Source organism: Oreochromis aureus, linkage group 3 (assembly GCF_013358895.1).
Source record: "Oreochromis aureus strain Israel breed Guangdong linkage group 3, ZZ_aureus, whole genome shotgun sequence".
Taxonomy (NCBI): Eukaryota; Metazoa; Chordata; class Actinopteri; order Cichliformes; family Cichlidae; genus Oreochromis; species Oreochromis aureus.
In genome coordinates, this window is record NC_052944.1 from 3,192,885 (window position 1) to 3,211,554 (window position 18,670).

The window sequence follows — 18,670 nt, forward strand, 5'->3', positions numbered from 1 at the left end:
CTGCACACAGATAAAACTTAAAATAAATAAAGAGAGTAGAAAATATCAGTTCCTTTCCAGAGATCCAGTTTGAACAGGCTGCACCGTTGTTAAGCTGACAGAGATTTTTGTCCTTTGAGACCACATACAGACATCTACTGTTTATGTTAGACCAGAATGGGAAAAATGTTCCTATATGTGTGATTGTTCAAATAACACTGGTTTCCAGCATAGAAGTAATCAGACAGAGCCAGTTTCCTCATCTATCAGACACTGTTTGTGGCTGTAACGACCATCTACACACCTCAGAGTGTCCAGTCTTAGCTGCTCAAGCATCTTCACTCCTGCCTCTCCTGGGTTATTGTAGCTCAGGTCCAGCTCTTTCAGATGGGAAGAACTGGAGCTAAAAGCTGAGACCAGAGACTTGCAACCTTCCTCTGTGATCAGGCAGCCTGACAGCCTGGAGACATGACAAATGCTCACAGAGAAAAGCAAAATAGCTAAATGCAAACAGGAAATTGCAGCCAAAAATGAATTAAAAAAACACATGTAAACCTCTAAACCTCATCTACTGAACATTTCAAGAACGCTGACCTGAGTGTTTCCAGTTCACAATATGGACTTTTCAGGCCAGAAGATAAAACTTTCACTCCAGAGTCCTTCAGGTCATTGTTACTCAGGTCAAGCTGTCTCAAACTAGAGGGCTGGGAGCTGAGTAGTGAAGACAGAGTTTCACAGCTTCTCTCTGAGAGATTACAGACACTCAATCTGAAGAGACAATAAAGAGAAAAATGATAACGTTAAACTTTCTGGTCTGAACCCTTGAAAAATACATGATCTAGATAAAATATCATCTCTATAGAGGTTAAATCATGTGGAGGGTTAATTAATCATCAATTATTAATCAATTAGTCATTAAATAATTAATTAAATGTCATTGATGAATTAAGTTCAAAATACTTAATAAATTAAATACATACATCATTGAATTAATGCAAAGTAATTTCCAATAAATTAACAAAAAATTTTATGATTTTTAAATATATTTAATTAATCACTTATTGACACATTTAATTATATATTTAAGAATCTATTGATTTAATTCATTTGGGCCCTTCTAGCCCTGCAGCTGTGCATGTGCTTACATATCCACTGGTATGTATCCTGCAGGTATTCTCACAGCAGTGCTGCTGAACATTAAATGACCAGCAGATGTCAGTTCTTCATAATAAGCAGTTAAACGAGGCTTTGTGTGATCAGAAAAATTGGACACATTCACAGAGCTTTACCACACCATCACTAGACAACAATGGAATTATTTTAACTACAAACAAATAATCAGAAAGTCTTCTGCCTGGTCTCGTACCTCTGTGTTTCTGTAACAGAAATAATGAGCTGAAATTTTCCTCACGACACCACCGATCAGCTCAAAGGACCCTCGAGTTTACCTGCATGCATCCTGTTCACCTGTCAGCTGTTTAACACCTGCTGCTTATTCAGGAAACACGCCCACATTCCCTGGTGACAGTCACAGTTTAATGTTTGTCAATATAAAATAATTTAGTTCCAATATTGTGCAAATAATTTGCAAATGTACCGTATTTTTCGGAACATAAGGTGCACCGTATTATAAGGCGCACTGTCGATTTTTGAGAAAATTAAAGGACTTTAGGTTTGTTAAGTTTCCTCAGCGCACAGCTGCTGGAGCTTGTGTTTACCCTCAAAGTGACCAATCTGGGTTAACCTGTTGCTTTAATAAGGATTTGGGCTATGTGCATTTAAATTAAATAGATTTATTGACAGACATCAATTAAATAAGTAAACTTGTACCTCAGTAATATAGTTCTGCCACTTATCTGCTCTAATGACTGGAAATCTGATATCCAGTCACCAGCACAGCTCACTCACTTACACTCACTTACTTCACTGTTTTTGCTCCTGGAGCAAATCAGTTTGTTTTAGATTAAAGTTGTTTCATAACTGCATAATTTTACTGAAGTTTAATGTCTCAGCTGAGCACATGTGGAACTGAACCATTCGCTTGTCTTAATTATCTGATGTTTATATGTGTTACACTTTTTTAAACTTTAATTTTAAACTGAAACTAACATTTAAAAACATTTGGTACAATGTGGAAAGAGGAAGAGTATTTCCACCAGGAGCAGAAAACGTCCTGACTCAGCATGATGATGCTGTTGGTGGATACTGAAGAGCTCAGCCTGTCAAGACAGGATTAGGTTATCGTTTTTAAAAAATCTGGTATAATTTTTGGAAGTCTATTAAAATAAGACCAAAAAATAAAATCAGATGTGTGGCTTTTTGGTTGTTTTTTTTGTTCAGTAAGCAGATGTTGGTGTTTCAGCAATGCAGTAACTTAAGTTTAAAAGGCTTGTTAGAAACTATGAAACACATCATACAGACTTCTGGACATTAGAAGACATTATGTCTAACAAGCCTTGTACAGTTAACTGAAACAGCAACATTATCTCTTTTATTAAAACATGCACATACACGGGTCACACTACTTACTGAAAACCCCCCAACAAAGATCAGACCTTAATCAGACTTTATTTTAGAATACAGTTTAATAATATTTTTTTAAAAGCAGTTTAATAATTTTTGGAACAGGCTGAACAGCAGTCTTCACTATCTACAAACAGCATGAACATGCTGTGGTGAAAATCTTCTCTTTCCTCCTTAAACATCTTTTTACTGTTAGTTTTAATTTAATGCTTGTTTCAGGAGCATAGTCTTAACTTAAAGTAACCATGGTCGGACTTGATTGAAGTAACTCAGGTCAGCCTTTCATGAACAGAAAACTCAGAGCTGCCAACTCTAGTTTATGGCAAAAACATAGCTGTACAGCTTGTGTCATCAATTTGATTGATGGCCCCAGCCTTGACCTTTTGACCCTACCGGAAGTACTCTGGAAGTGTCTAATCGATTCCATATGTGTGACTAATCGCATCCGGTGGGAAAAAAATTTATGTTTTCTCCCTTAGAGGGAGGGGGTCTGTGGAGGGAGGAGAATAATAACAGAGGGGCCGGCGCACACTTTCCTATGCACAGACAAGATGGAACCTTTCACTCTGCAGCCCTGCGTTCCTCTGTACTTGGACGGGGAAGAGACCTGCTCTCCCGACGCCGGAAGCATGGGAGGCAGCGGCGACTGGTCCTCATCGGTGATCAGCGATACCCCCGTCACTGTCTACAGTAACAGATGCAATGCGGCCGATGCTCTGTGGAGAGAAGAGAAAAATAAGAGCGTCTTCATGTTCCGCAGCCAGATACCGGCACCGAGGAGCTTGCGGGGAGAATGGCCTCTACCTTTTGAGGGGTGTGGAAAGTGGAGCTACGTCTTCAAATACGAGCTGGGAGAGCTTTGGTTCTATCAGCTTAATGAAGGAGAAAGCTTGATGGAATCGAGCAACCTTGTGAAGTTGACTTCCGGTGACTGGGCCGTGCTGAAGCTGCTGATTGCGCTGGCTATCGGAGAGGCTAGCGAGGATTTTCCTATTCCAGAAGAGGAAGATGTTGCTCCTAAAAGATGCCGGAGAGAGGAGGATAATCCTCCTCCTCCCCCTTCTCCTCCTTCTGACTCACTGGGAGAATCCCCTGCAAAGGCTGATTCTCCTCTCCACATCACTGCTGAAAAATCTCCTGAGAAAGAGGATGATGAGGATTCCTCCGTTGAAATAGAGGATGATTCTCCTCTTCACATCGCTGCTGAAAAAACAAACCTCCCCCTGTAGATGAGGATGATTCCTCCTTTGAAATAGAGGATGATTCCTCCGCTGAAATAGACAAGGATGATTCTCCTCTTCACATCGCTGCAGAGAAAAAAGATGAAAAACCTTCAGAAAAAGAAGATGAGGATAAAGAAAATGTTCCCCCAGCAGAAAAAACTCAGGAGAAAGAGGATGATGAGGAGAAAGTAGATGATCCCCCAGCGGAAAAAGCTTCAGAGAATTTTTCCCCTTCAGAAGAAGAAGAAGAAGAGGATCTTCCTCCTCCTTCTCCCCGGAACGGGGGTATAAGCTTCAAGGACGGAGAACTGGCCAAGACTAAAATAATCTTGTCAACCGTCTGGTCTTCCGGAATCACAGCCACGGGGAGATGGAGACTGCGGGCCAGCCTGCGCTCAACAGATGAGTCTGATGCACCTGACATTTTCGTCATGGAGAAATTCAACCCCGACTGCTGGTTATTTCGCAGCATGATGGTTTTACCCGCCAAAGAATGGATCATAAGGATGCTGCAAGTCAGGAAGGATATTACAATTCTTTTTCAAAGTTGCCGCTGCTGGGGAGACGCCGTAGCGGTGAGAAAAACTCTGCACTTTTGAAAATCCCCGCCCATCCCGGACCACGCACCCTTCTTTTTGTTTTAAAAAGGAAGCCCGCCGTCGTTCAAAAAGCCTTTTTTAGCTCAGAGAGAGATGGACTCTGCACCCCTGCTTCGCGATGAGGTCAGTTCCTCGGACTATTACTCGGATGAGGGCTCGCTGGTACCTGACACTCCCGGCTACTACAGACCCCCGGAGGAGCAGCAGCAGCAGAATGTCGACGAGCTGGACGGCTGGGCATCTTCTTCATCGATGCTTTGAAAACTGCGGTGTATCATCTAGTCAACTTGGTGATCAACAAGTACTGCACCGAGGAATGCAACGGCTGTAAGATCGATCATCCCAGCCAGAGACAACACGAGTGTCTGCAAATCTTGGAGGATGACTTTTACTCTGACAACTATAGCGTTAGCCACATTAGCACGTTACCTTCACAGGTGGTCAGACTGCGTAAACAGGCACTCAGTCAGAGGTTGGGCTCTCCGTTTCGCTGCAGGGTCCCTTCATTCTTCACATATCTGTGTCGAGCCGAGTGTAAATCCTGAGGCTGAACGGCCTTTGTACAAGCACACACGCTTCTTAGCAGGGCGAAGCTATGAGCTAGAAAAATCCAAGCAGACAGCCTGTGTCTCTCCAACCAATCAGAGAGCTCCTTACATCCCACGGTGTGGCTAATTTGAATAGCCGCACGATTTTTAAAATGAAGTTGTTAATCCAACAGCTAATCCAACAGCTAATCCAGAAGTTAATCCAGAAGTTAATCCCTGAGCGAACAGGAAAAGGAAAAAGGATTTTGAAATGCAGTTTAATAAATTGGAATTCAAAAATGTTTTTTGAAATGCATTATTTAAAAGCATTTCAAAAATCAGTTTATTAAATTGGAATTCAAAAATGAATTTACAAATGCAGAATTTGTTGTACAATTCATTATTTAAGCAAAGAATTCTTTATTTCAATGCACGTGGCTCTTGTGGTCCTCCATACGTACAGGAGTAGCAACGTGAGTTAAATAAATACATCATTAAATAATTCATTGAATGTGTCAGTAAAATAATTAAAATAGAAAACAAACCAATAATTGATTAAATATGTAATTAACTAATTTGAATTGTATATAAACAAATATTGAAACATTTTAAATGAAATTAATGGATAATTCATTATTAATATATTTCTTTAATTGATTATGTACATTTTTTAATTAATTACTGAAATAGTTCATTCATTAGTGATGTTTTTATTTAATACAACCATAAAATTATTGCTAGTTTATGTAAAATAAATTTAAGACATCAATATTAAACGGTTAAATTATGATAATGAATACATGCAACTATAACTGATGACATAAAAATGAGGATTTCTTAAGCTAAAGCCAAAGTGCTGACTCATTTTGCATGTTACTCTCAAATGTTTTCCCTAATAACAATAACATAATTACACTTTAGCCACAAGAGGGCAGCAACATTAATATAAGTCACATGTATATAAAGGTACAGAGATTATATTACAGTGATTTTGACAAAAACAAAACAGAAGTTGATGGCAGTGTGTTTTTCCATGACAGAATAATTACACACACCCCACTTTGCAGTTATTTATTTGTAAAAAATGTTTGGAATCATGTATGATTTTCATTCCACTTCTCACATGTTCACCACTTTGTGTTCCAATAAAATTGAATCATGTTTGTGGCTGTAATGTGACAAAGTTCAAGGGGGCCGAAGACTTTTGCAGCCACTGTAAAGTTCACTATCAGTAACATCACAGCACCACCCAGCTGTATAGAAACTCCATCATGCTAGCTAGTACACAGTACGAGTTATTGTAACTGACTGTAAAAAGTCAGCACAAGGAAAATAAACTCCACCTAAACTTGGTTTATATCTGACCCGGATAGACTGCAGGTCATAACTTCTTACCTGAAGTTCAGTTCACCTGACACTCGGACCGTGGCCGCCTCGGTCTCTGCTCCTCCTGCCTCCCCTTTCCCTCATCCACCTGCTGCCTCTGTGGAAGCTCCGCCATAGCCACCACCAAACAACTGACTTATTTTTACACATCGACCAGCATCCGGCCAATCCACCACCTCTCATTGTTTATACCGTTACAAAAAGAAAATAAAAAACCATCATCGGCCGTTTAAAAACAAAAAATCACCATCAGTATGCCCGATGGCCAGTCCAGCTATGGTCGTGCCATCAGTTAACCCTTCACGTGCCAGCTGTGACACGCGTACCCAGGGTTGCCGACCCCTGCTCTAAAGCATCTGATTTGGATTCCTGAGATCAAATATATTTTCCTTTGGCTTTGTTTTCTTCCCATTTGTGGCTTTAATGTAGTGTTACATCCTGTTTGTTTGCTTCCATCTGTACACATGTCCAGATTCACTGTTATGTTTCTATTCTTACATTGCTGTGTGATCACTGTTCCCTCTGCTGACTGATGTGACCTTTTGTATCTCACACTGATACTTGTCATATTTGTATCTGCGCCTAAAAGATAAAAGTTTTCCATGCTAAAACACAGCTCCACCTCCTGCAGTTCTCCCTCTGAACCACTAGATGTCTCTGTTATCTAAATGAAGGCGTGCAGCACAGCAACCACAGCAGCGCTCAGATCACGCGTGTCCTGTTCTTATGTATAAAAGCATGAAACAGGTGAGACAGGTGGGATCAATATTAATGTTGTGGAAATATATGAAAAAGCAACAGAAGAGTGAAAACATTTGGTGTTTCTAGAAAGATCTTTCAGCTCATAGCTGCTCACAGACTGTATTTACAAGTGACAAACTGCAACTCTACAGTACATCTACAGTATATATCAAATCTATTCTGTATTCAAATCTATTGAGTGATGTTTGAAAGTCTTTCCAGGTGAGTTTGATCCAGGAGGGTCTGAAGCCAGAGTCAGACAGAGACTGTGCAGAGACTGTAGAAGGACAGAGCAGCAGCAGAGCGGTCAGATACACTGATGATCCTCTGTCAGATCCAGAGGGACACACAGGGATGATGCTGGACTCTACATTGTGTCTGACAGTGGAGCTGTTCTCAGAGCAGTTCACTCTGCAGCACTGACAGTCATCTGCACTTCATTCCTCTGTCAGTCACTGCTGGATGAAGCTCTCCTCTCCACCTCCCAGTAACATGGCCCAGTCAGGCGTCTCTACACACAAGCTGCTGCTGCTTCAACCTCTCTGGATCATCAGGACACAGCTCCTCCTCTCAGCACACACACACGTCCTGTTTACCATCAGCTCCACCTGCAGAGAAAAGAAGGAAGAGCAGAGGAGATAAGCGAGTGTTTCAGAGACTCTTCATCAGCTGTCAGTCAGTGATGCAGCACATCCAGTATAAAGAGCAGCAGGGACTTCAGTGCTGGGACTGTACTAGGACTCATTGTTGCTTCACTTTTTCTAATCTTTGGATTTTTATTGAAGTTGATGAAAATGTTTTTCCCTCTAGTTTGAGTTTGGACTTTCATTCATTAGAAGAACCTTGGTGTGTCCACTCTGAGCTCTGTAGGAACCCCAACAACAAGCCCAACAATCCAGATGGACGGTTCCAGCTGTTAACTGGAGAATTCCATCCAAACATCTGCTCTCACTAAATTCTTCCTCACCTACAGACTGTGTTCTTCACTGCTTTAAACTTGAAATGAATGCAGTCATTGGTCTGCGTGCTGCTTTGTTCAGAGAGCTGATTGGCTGTTGACAGTGTTTGATCAGAGCGTGTCAGCCGTTACTATGGTGACCATAAAGGTCAGAAACAGGAAGTGTTTGTGTCCAATCCTGAAGCCTGTCACCATTCTCCTCTCACAGCTTCACTGAGAAGCTGCAGCTTTACAGGAAACACTGGATCTTTGTTTCATACTGACTGTGTTTAGTACAATACTGCTGACAGCACCACCCACTCACTCCATCACTCTACTGACCTCAGAGTCTCCAGTCTGTAGTCTGGACTCTGCTGAAGATCAGACAGCTGCTTCACATCTGGATCCTTCAGGTTGTTGTATCTCACCTCCAGCTGTCTCAGATGGGAGGGGTTGGACTTCAGTGCTGCTGCCAGATAATCACAGCTGATCTTTGACAAACCACAGCTCATCAATCTGTATAAAGAATGAAAGATGTAAGTTTATTAGACAAAGTGTGAGCTTGAAATCATTCAGTGTTTCATCATCTGGCTGTAGGTGTGGATGTGAGAGAGTGCTTCTCTGTCTCTTTCTGTTGGCCCTGTGATGGACTGCTCACCTGTGCAGGTGGACCACGCCTCTTGCCCTATGACAGCTAGGGCACAGGCTGCAGCCCTGTGAGCCTAAGCTGAATAAACAGTTAACAAAAATGATCCATAGATGGCCTGAAATCCCCAGTTAGCAGTTTGGTAGATAGCTATGACATGCTAATCCCATCCAGCAGCTGTATTCTACCTGTAAGCTGATCCCTGCTGAGCCAAAGCACTTTTTCATATACAAATTACAACCTTTAATAGAAACCTATTGGTCAGCATCTTATTAGCCTGCTGTTAGCTTCATTCCACAGAAACCTGAGAGAAACTAACAGAGTTGATAAAGAATAAAGAGAAATGTGCTGATTTAAAGCCTTTGAAGTGCTTCAGATGATCTGTGTCCACTTCTGTCCACTCATTCATTCATGTAAGCTTCTAATGCAGCTTTGATCTTCACAGTCTGCTTCATGAAACTCATTCTAACCCTGAATGTCAGAGTCTTCCTCCTTCTCTTTCCCATCATTCATGCTGGCAGTGGAGGAGATTTGGATGTTGGACTGTGTTTTGGATGATGTGTGTATGTTTGTGTTGGACTGCTGTCTGTAAAGCAAACGCACATTTTGCTTTGGAGTTTCAGTGTCAGACAGACTTTAAGGTGGAATGAAGAGTTGGAGAGTTTCACAGTGAATTATCCAGTGGAGGATTTTCTTCTTCTTTCAAGGTTTGAAATGTGAACATTGTTCTGCTGCAGTCAATGGACTAAACCAGAGAAGAAGAAAACAGACTTTACCATGAAGATCCTCAGTGTGGATCAGTATAATATCAGCCTGATGTCTGCAGTTTAGTGTCAGCACAACTTTCACATCATATTCATCTCAGCACAACTAAAACATGCTGACTGACCTCAGAGTTTCAAGTCCACATCCTGGACTCTCCAGGAAACCACACAGATGCTTCACTCCTGAATCCTGCAGCTTGTAGTTGGAGCTCAGGTCCAGCTGTCTCAGATGGGAGGGGTTGGACTTCAGTGCTGCTGCCAGATAATCACAGCTGATCTTTGACAAACCACAGTCCATCAATCTGTATAAAGAATGAAAGACGTAAGTTTATTAGACAAAGTGTGAGCTTGAAATCATTCAGTGTTTCATTTCATTCAGAGCTGAAGAAGGTTCAGAATGTAGAAGTTTAGAAAATGGAAACTCCAAACAGCTGAAGCCAACAGGAAGCAGCTTCAAACAAACACAACAAGAGAAAAAACTCTGAATGTTTCACATTAAAGTCGTACATTTCTCATAAAAACAGGACAAAGACTTGAAAAAGTCGTGTTTTCCCTTCCAGGAACCACAAGGCTTCACTTTTAAAGGTGAAGTGTGAAAGAAATGGACATATTTGAAGTCCAACACCTTTTTCCAGTCACATGATTAAAGCAGACAAACTACAAGCTCATTTTCATTCCAACAAGTCATCTTCTGACCTGGACTAACAACACTGGTCTCTATGTGCAGCTGGCTGTGAGACCAGTGCTCAGGGAGCGTCTACAAAGTGCAACACTGAAAGAACATCACACACTCATTTGCTTCCAGCACTTTCACACAAACATCTACTGTCATTATTGTCACCAAACTCTGTGGATCCTTTATTGCAAATTCAAATGGGATCAAATGGTCAGACAAAAGAGGGTTATGAGGAAATATGATGAAATGTGGGTACTTCAAGCGTGCGGTCTCTTAATTGGGACACAGACACTAATTTGCTTTCAGCACTGACTTCATCTTCACTGACTGATGGAGCACAACATGAACCTGTGGAGGCTGAAACACTGTCCTGTCAAACATCTCCCCGTCACCACTCCACTTCTGTCAGCCTTTAAATGAACCCTGCTCAAGTCTGTCACTTCTGTTTGGAGCCAAAAGGAAAAACTGTTGTTCAGTCGTTTGGAAAGACACAACATTTCTGAAAGCACTCAAACTTCTTCACATTTGTCTTCAGACACATCCTGAACATTTAGGAACTAAAGAAAGTTTCAAACATCAATCAAAGACCTGAAATATAGAAAAACTACAACAGCCGCAGTCAGTGAACTCACCTCAGAGTCTCCAGTCGACAGTTTGGACTCTCCAGTCCAGCACACACAAGCTTCACTCTTGGATCCTGGAGGATGTTGTTGTAACTCATGTCCAGCTCTGTCAGATGGGAGGGGTTGGACTTCAGAGCTGAGACCACAACTTCACAGTGAGACTCTGAGAGTCGACACCGAGTCAGTCTGTGATGATAGAAAATATAAAATGTGTTATTATAAAAGCAGAAAATCTGCATTATAAACACAGACTGAATGTATATGAAGACAAAACAGAGTGAGGTCATAATCTGATGAATCTGCTCTTCACATCTGTGCTTCAGCTCCTCTTACTGTGTTTGACATGACACAACGATTGAGTCTCTCTCAGACCTGCAGACTTTTAATGAGAATCTTTGTTTGGCTTTAATCTGCAGATGAAGGAGGAAGATGGTGTCACATTTAGGCTTCCATAATGTCCACAGTCTGTCACTGAGATCTGATCCAGAGTCAGAGTGAAGACACACATTTGGACTGTTTCCTGTTTTGACTCCAGAACATTTTGAATGAGTTCAGCTCAGTGAAGAGTTCCAGCTGGAAAGATGATCTCTGTTTGCTACCTGCTGTCAGAATGCGACTGTTCACGTCCACACGCAGGGAAAAACCTGCTGACTGTCACCAAACGGACAGAAATCTCATCACTGGACAATAATGATGAATGAACTCAGAGCTGCTGATATCAGATCTGATTTCAGGGAACTAAACACAGAAATGATTGGCTCATTTTAGCTTTCTGAGCCATTATCTGCTGGTGTGTCGCTAGTTGGCAGAAAATGATTTGTATTCCTGTTCAGGGCTTCAGTGTTTATGAGTCCAGATCCAGGTGACAGCAAGTCAAAATGATGTTACCTGTCTGTGTCCAGCAGCAGCCTGTATTCACTTTGAATATTGTTAGAACCTGACATGGATCAGTTTGTCTTTGATTGGTCTGTAAATGTCACTGTTTCCATTGGACCTGAGTGACGGTACAAAGACAGAGAGGGAGAGAAAGGAGAGAGAGGATGGAGACAGCAAAGAGAGCAAAAACACAAACAGGTGAGAGTGGACAGGTGACCAAGGTCAGCAACCAATCAGAGAGCTTCTGTCTGACCCACAGTCACTGATGATGACTGCACATAACCAAGCAGTGTGTTACTCTGATATCAAATATGGATCCTGCTCTTATAATAATGATCATCAGATGATATTATTGTGTTATTTTGTAGCTGAATACGATGTTTGTGTGATTATCAGTGAAAGAAGCAGTGAGGAGGATGGAGAGAGAGAGGACAGAGGGTGAAGTTAGAAACACTAAAAGGATTTTCATGGATTTCATGGATGATTTGAGTGATTTCCAGCAGGACACTTAAACATGTCAGTGGACGTCCTAAAGAACATATTCACTGATATGAAACGTGTTATTGAACAGGATTAATATCAGTGGAAACATGGTGGAAACAGCTGTGACTGCATGGATGTGACACACTTCAAATCTGTTCTCCACTCTTGGATTTGGGATCCACGGAGCTGCTGCTGAGTCTGTACAATAAAGGATGGTGTGGAAGGTTGCAGCGTACGGACACAAACACTTTGTGCTTACAATCTGATTTTATTTTCAACATTAAACTACTAACCTACACTGATCAATGATGTTAATGATCACATCTGGACTCACCGAGCCTTTCTGCAGTTCCTCACAGCTGGAATCAGTCTCTGTCGTCCCCGCTCTGATGTGTTGTACTTCTGCAGGTCCAACTCATCCAGAACCTCCTCTGACATCTGCAGCATGAAGGCCAGAGCTGAGCACTGGATCTCAGAGAGTTCCTTCTCTGATCTGTTCTCTGACTTCAGCAACTCTTGGATCTCCTGAAATATTGAGAGGTGGTTCATCTCCATCAGACAGTGGAAGATGTTGATGCTTCTGTCAGGAGAGGTTTTATCACTGTTCATCTCCTTCAGGTTGTTGATGACTCTCTGGATGGTTCCTGGACTGATCTCTGTCTGACCCAGCAGACCTACTAAGAGTCTCTGGTTGGACTCCAGACAGAGGCCATGAAGGAAGCGAACAAACAGGTCCAGGTGGCCATTTTTACTCTGGAGGGATTTTCTCATGACTTTAGTCAAAAAGACATCCATATAAGATCCATATAAGACATCCATCCTATAAGACCTGGAAGATCTGTTTTTGTATTCTTCTCGGAAATTCCCTATAAAACCTTTTACCACCTCTGGCTTCCAGTTGGTGTAACAGTGGAACATGTAGACTGCAGCCAGAAACTCCTGAATGCTCAGATGAACAAAGCAGTAGACTGGTTTCTGGAAGATCACACACTCTCTTTTGAAGATCTCTGTACAAACTCCTGAGTACACCGAGGCCTCTGTCACATGCAGACCACACTGCTCCAGGTCTTCTTGGTAGAACATGATGTTTCCTTTCTCCAGATGTTCAAACGCCAGCCTCCCCAGCTTCAGAAGAACTTCCCTGTCAGCCTCCGTCAGCTCCTGTGGACTCGTGTCATGTCCCTCGTGGTACTTGTTCTTCTTCCTCTTTGTCTGAACCAGCAGGAAGTGTGAGTACATGTCAGTCAGGGTCTTGGGCAGCTCTCCTCTCTGCTCTGTAGTCAACATGTGCTCCAGAACTGTAGCAGTGATCCAGCAGAAGACTGGGATACTACACATGACGTGGAGGCTCCTGGATGTCTTCATGTGGGAGATGATTCTGCTGGACAGCTCTTCATCACTGAATCTCCTCCTGAAGTACTCCTCCTTCTGGGCGTCAGTGAAGCCTCGTACTTCTGTTAGCCTGTCAACACATGTAGGAGGGATCTGATTGGCTGCTGCGGGTCGGGAAGTTATCCAGACGAGGCCGAGGGAAGCAGATTCCCCTGGATGAGGTTTGTCAGCAGCTGGCTGACTGATGACTTCTGTGTGACATCAGACAGCAGCTTCCTGTTGGTGAAATCCAATGAAAGTCTGCTTTCATCCAGGCCGTCAAAGATGAACAAAAGCTGAGAGACAGCCAGCTCCTCTGCTGTGACCTTCTGTAATGTTGGATGGAAAACATGGAGCAGCTCCAGAAGACTGTACTGCTCATCTCTGATCAGGTTCAGCTCCCTGAATGAAAGCAGAACCACCACACTGACATGTTGGTTCTCCAAGCCCTCTGCCCAGTCCAGAGTGAACTTCTGCACTGAGAAGGTTTTTCCAACACCAGCCACGCCGTTGGTCAGAACCACTCTGATGGGTCTCTGTTGGTCAGGTAAGGCTTTAAAGATGTCCTGGCACCTGATTGGAGCGTCATGGAGGCGTCCATCTTGGAAGCTGTCTCCAGCTGCCTCACCTCATGTTGGGTATGAACCTCTTCACTCTGTCCCTCTGTGATGTAGAGCTCAGTGTAGATCCTGTTGAGGAGGGTTCTACTTCCTGTTTCATCACTTCCTTCAGTCACGTTCACATCTCCTCCTCAGACTGATCTTATGTTCATCTAAAACCTCCTGCAGACCAACATCTGCTGAAAGAAAGAAAAACAGAAAGAAAACTCTTCAATGTCTGAACAACACAAAGTCCAGTTTTCAGAAACGCAGTCCATCAGCAGACAGATGTTCAGTCTTACTTTGTACACAGCTGCTCTGACTGGCTGTCTGCAGTCCAGCTCTGCTTCTGGATCTTTCTCCACACTGTGCAGAAGCTCTGATGGTGACACAGAAAAGTCAAAGTGGAGATACTTCTGTGCACCTTTGATTAGACTCATTATAAAAAGGAAAAGTTTGAACACAGTCATGTTTCCAGTTCACTGACTTCCATTTATTCCATGGACACTCACTCTAACCTGAACCACAGCTACAACCCAACATTGTTGAGGCCTCATCTCCTCCTTTCCTGACTGTAGAGCTTAAATATGCAACAACCAACAAATAAAAGAATTTGGTTCATTTCAAAGAAATTCACCACGGTGACCAAGTAAAGTAACCGTAGTAAAGGAGACAACATCCGTTGATGGTGGGATTATTTGAAAGATTTGCTTTAGTCACGTCACCAAATGCAGTTGAACCACCCGTGGATCCATGTTTGACCATCTACCACTCTGAGCTCTGCTTTTTAATCATTTATTATTATCATCATTCATTCATTCATTCTTTGGAGGGGCTATTTCCTAATGCCGCCCTAATAAGGTGATGTTCAAGGGAAATATAACAGAAACTCTTTCAGTGTTATTCATGAATAAATTAACAGATAAACTGTGAAGAAGAAAAAAACTGAGATTTAAAGGAGAGAGTGAGAAACTTGATCATCCATCCTCATAATCCATGTTTATCAGTATCTGCTGTGACCATCCTGCAGTAATAACTACAAGTCTACATTTCTGTGACTGTTGATCAATCACAGCAGGAATCTGAGCTCATCTCTGCACACAGAGCAGCTTCAGCTCTGGGATAAACTGCTCGCTTCACATCCTTCTCAGCTCACAGACACTCATCCTCATATTTTCCTTTAAAATTTGATGGTATAATTCGCTCGCACTGGAACGGTTCGCAGCCGAGTGTGAAGCAGCGGGAATGAGGATCAGCACCTCCAAATCTGAGGCCATGGTTCTCAGCCGGAAAAGGGTGGAGTGCCCACTCCGGGTCGGGGATGAGTTCCTGCCCCAAGTGGAGGAGTTCAAGTATCTCGGGGTCTTGTTCGCGAGTGATGGGAGAAGGGAGCCGGAGATCGACAGGTTGGTTGGTGCTGCGGCTGCAGTGATGCGGGCGCTGCACCGGTCCGTCGTGGTGAAGAGGGAGCTGAGTGTAAGCGAAGCTCTCAATTTACCGGTCGATCTACGTCCCGACCCTCACCTATGGCCACGAGCTGTGGGTGACCGACCGAAAGAGCGAGATCGCGGATACAAGCGGCAGAAATGAGCTTCCTCCGAAGGGTGGCTGGCCTCTCCCTTAGAGATAGGGTGAGAAGTTCGGCTATCCGGGAGGGCTCAGAGTAGAAACCGCTGCTCCTCCACATCGAAAGGAGCCAGTTGAGGTGGTTCGGGCATCTGACAAGGATGCCTCCTGGGTGAGTGTTCGGGCATGTCCCACGGGAGGAGGCCCAGGGCAGACCCAGGACACGCTGGAGAGATTATATCTCTCGGCTGGCCTGGGAACGCATTGGTGTTCCCCGGATAAGCTGGAGGAGGTGGCTGGGGAGAGGGAGGTCTGGGCTTCTCTGCTTAGGCTGCTGCCCCCGCGACCCGGCCTCGGATAAAGCGGATGAAGATGGATGGATGGTATAATTCATCTGAGTTTAAACTTTATCTGCATAAATACAGAAAAACAGGCCCAAACACCATAAACCATCAGTTTCACCATGTAGAATATATTGTTGTTTCCTTGCTTTTAATCCAGAGAAAAACTCTGATTTTGATTTTCTCTGTTCTCTTTGCCACAGCCCATCCCAGCAGCAGCTGAAGCAGCTGACTGTCACAACACTGAACAACCTGGCTGGCACACATGTTAATGTTAGCCATTTAAATATTAGCAGTTAGCTGAGGCCACAAGAAGAAGAGGCCCTAGAAGAACAATGGATGATAAGATGAGATTTTCAAGACTAGGCAGAGACGTGTTTTCCTTTACTGTCTCTTACAGAGGAGGGAGCAGATACCAGGCGAGGTCACGGAGGTGCAGGGAGGATTCGCAGCAGACAGCAAGACTGCCAGGTCCATGCGAGAGAGCGATGGCTACGATAATCTCTGTTTTTGTCTCACTATATAATGTTGTACAGCCCATTTGAGGGTTCTCCTCTCTGTGAACCAGATGCTTGATTTCACACAGAGGTCCACCAACTGAATTTGATCAGTTATGGAACGATTTACCTCGACAGGCTCCTTCACTCGCTGCTTTTAAACCTCCTTTAAAACACACTTTTACTCCCTGACCTTTGACCCAGTGTGACATGTTGACTCACTACCTCACACAGCTTAAAAATAGTCTTTTTGTTTTTTGGTGCTGCCTAAAAGAATCGTAAAATATCTGTCCTATATACAGTTATGTTCATATATTTTTGTACTACATCAGGAAACTCAGAAATATAGTTTGTAATATTTTAATCCTTATTTTTAAAACTGTTTTTGTCATTTTTCTTCTCCCATTGCATCAAAAATCATTATTTACACTGAATAAATGAGTCAGCAGCTCTCTTACATTGTTGCTGCAGGTTCATTACTGAACACTGGAAGTATTTCTTTGGACCGGTCACTCCTCACAGACACACAGCTGGATGCTGCAGATCCTGCTCCATCCTCTTCCTCCATCTTCTTGATGTCAGGGTGGAGTTAGTCTGAGAGGCAAACACACACACTCAGAGGTGCTGTTGTACTGGAAGCATCACACTGACGGGTTTCTAAAGTTCTCATTGATCATTTCATGGAGTTTCTGTGGTAAACACTGTCCTGTGGCGTATATGTGTTATGGTGAGGGTCATGAGGGCTAACCAGCCCCACTCCTTACTCCTCATATTTCAGCCTGAAGCACAAGAACAGCCTCAACCTAACCAGGAGGCTGTAACCTCAAAGGGACTTCATGGTTAGAAATAAAGGTTCAATGAAATGAAGCAGATCATAAAAACATGAGTTCCAACTTTAAAAGAAGCATCCACACGATGACGGCACAGCAGAGGAGCACTTTCTCTAACACACTGATTCAGTTCCACTGACACAAGGACACACACAGGAAGGCGCACACACACAAGCCTTTATAAGAAACAACACAATCATCTGCGCTTGTCAATCCAAGTCCTTAGCCCATGAGCCCGCGGTATCAGACCACAGATATTCCCTTACTTTGAAAAAATAAAGACAGTTTTCAGAACAGACCTGATGTTTATGCTACAGCCTGTTTACCAATATAATCAATATCAGATATCAGAGCAACAGAAACCTCGGTGATCAGGACGCTGGGACTGAGAACAGGAAGTGGCTCAAACGTCACAGTTTCATGACGTCAGCCTGAACTCCACTCACAGAGTTTCTGTCGCCATTGTAGTTTTTAAAGTCCCGTGATAAAGGCGGGTCTTTCTGTGAATCCGCACGCTCATTGGCTAATAGCTCGAGATTGACACATCGTTATCCAATGAGCGTGCGGGAACTTCCGACATAAAGTTGTTTCCTTTGAAAACCAAAGTCTGATTATTTTGCCTCCACTGACGGAGCCTGTTGTTCCCGCCACAGAGACACAGTAATGTCAGAGCGGTGTTAACACTCACCCTGCCTCAGCACAGCTCTCACTCTCCTCCTGCTCTCTCACACTAAACGGAGGCTCAGCTAAACTCAATTCCTCTCTACTTACAGGAAACCAGCGCTCAGAGGAGCCGAGCGGCCTCACGTTTCACCCACAGACACGAACAGCGTGGAATTATTTTATGTCATAAGAAGAAACATATTCATGTTAACACTCACCTGCCTCAGCTCCACCTTCCTCCTCCTGCTTTCACTTTCACTGCTCCTCCCTAAACACAGAGGATGCTAGGACTTGTAGTTTTTTCCTTCCGGTGCGGTCTTTCTCTTTGTTTGTTTGTGTTTGTGTTCAAGTTATTTCGATCATGTAAACATCAACAGAACACGTGAAGCCACACAGAGTTTGTATGTCGAGGTGGGTAGGAGGGTTTGAGGGTTTGGGGGAGGGGTCAGAGGAAGAGGTCTCTCAGTCTGGACAATCCAAATTGATGGCGTTGCATCTTTCAACGTGTTTGTGGGTCGATTTGGATGCTCCAGGTGTCAGAGCAGCCACTCAGCCTCTACTGCAGATGTGTGTCACAAGTTCATCTAGTAGTAGGCTATGGCACTTGGCCACAGGTGGCAGCAGTGGACTGGCCTCCATTTGAGACTGCTCCAGCTGCTATGTGATAGTCCAGCTGCAAACTGAAGATCATATGCAAGTTTTGGAAATTAAACTGTACAATATAAAGCGCCTTGAGGCGACTGTTGTTGTGATTTGGTGCTATATAAATAAAACTGAATTGAAATTCAGAATATTCTTAACTTAGCTTTAAAACCAACCC

General features: G+C 43.2%; 2 long non-coding RNA genes across 2 annotated transcripts; both read right to left on the reverse strand.

The window, feature by feature from the left end:
- Positions 1-7,529: 7,529 nt before the first annotated feature.
- On the reverse strand, positions 7,530-9,495 carry LOC120438751. The gene is made up of 3 exons (XR_005612107.1): positions 9,451-9,495; positions 8,258-8,431; positions 7,530-7,586 (listed from the first exon to the last, which is right to left on the reverse strand). It is a non-coding gene; the product is annotated as an uncharacterized LOC120438751 (long non-coding RNA).
- A 4,603-nt stretch (positions 9,496-14,098) lies between these two features.
- On the reverse strand, positions 14,099-18,205 carry LOC120438739. The gene is made up of 4 exons (XR_005612089.1): positions 18,069-18,205; positions 16,816-16,951; positions 14,256-14,332; positions 14,099-14,153 (listed from the first exon to the last, which is right to left on the reverse strand). It is a non-coding gene; the product is annotated as an uncharacterized LOC120438739 (long non-coding RNA).
- Positions 18,206-18,670: the final 465 nt, after the last annotated feature.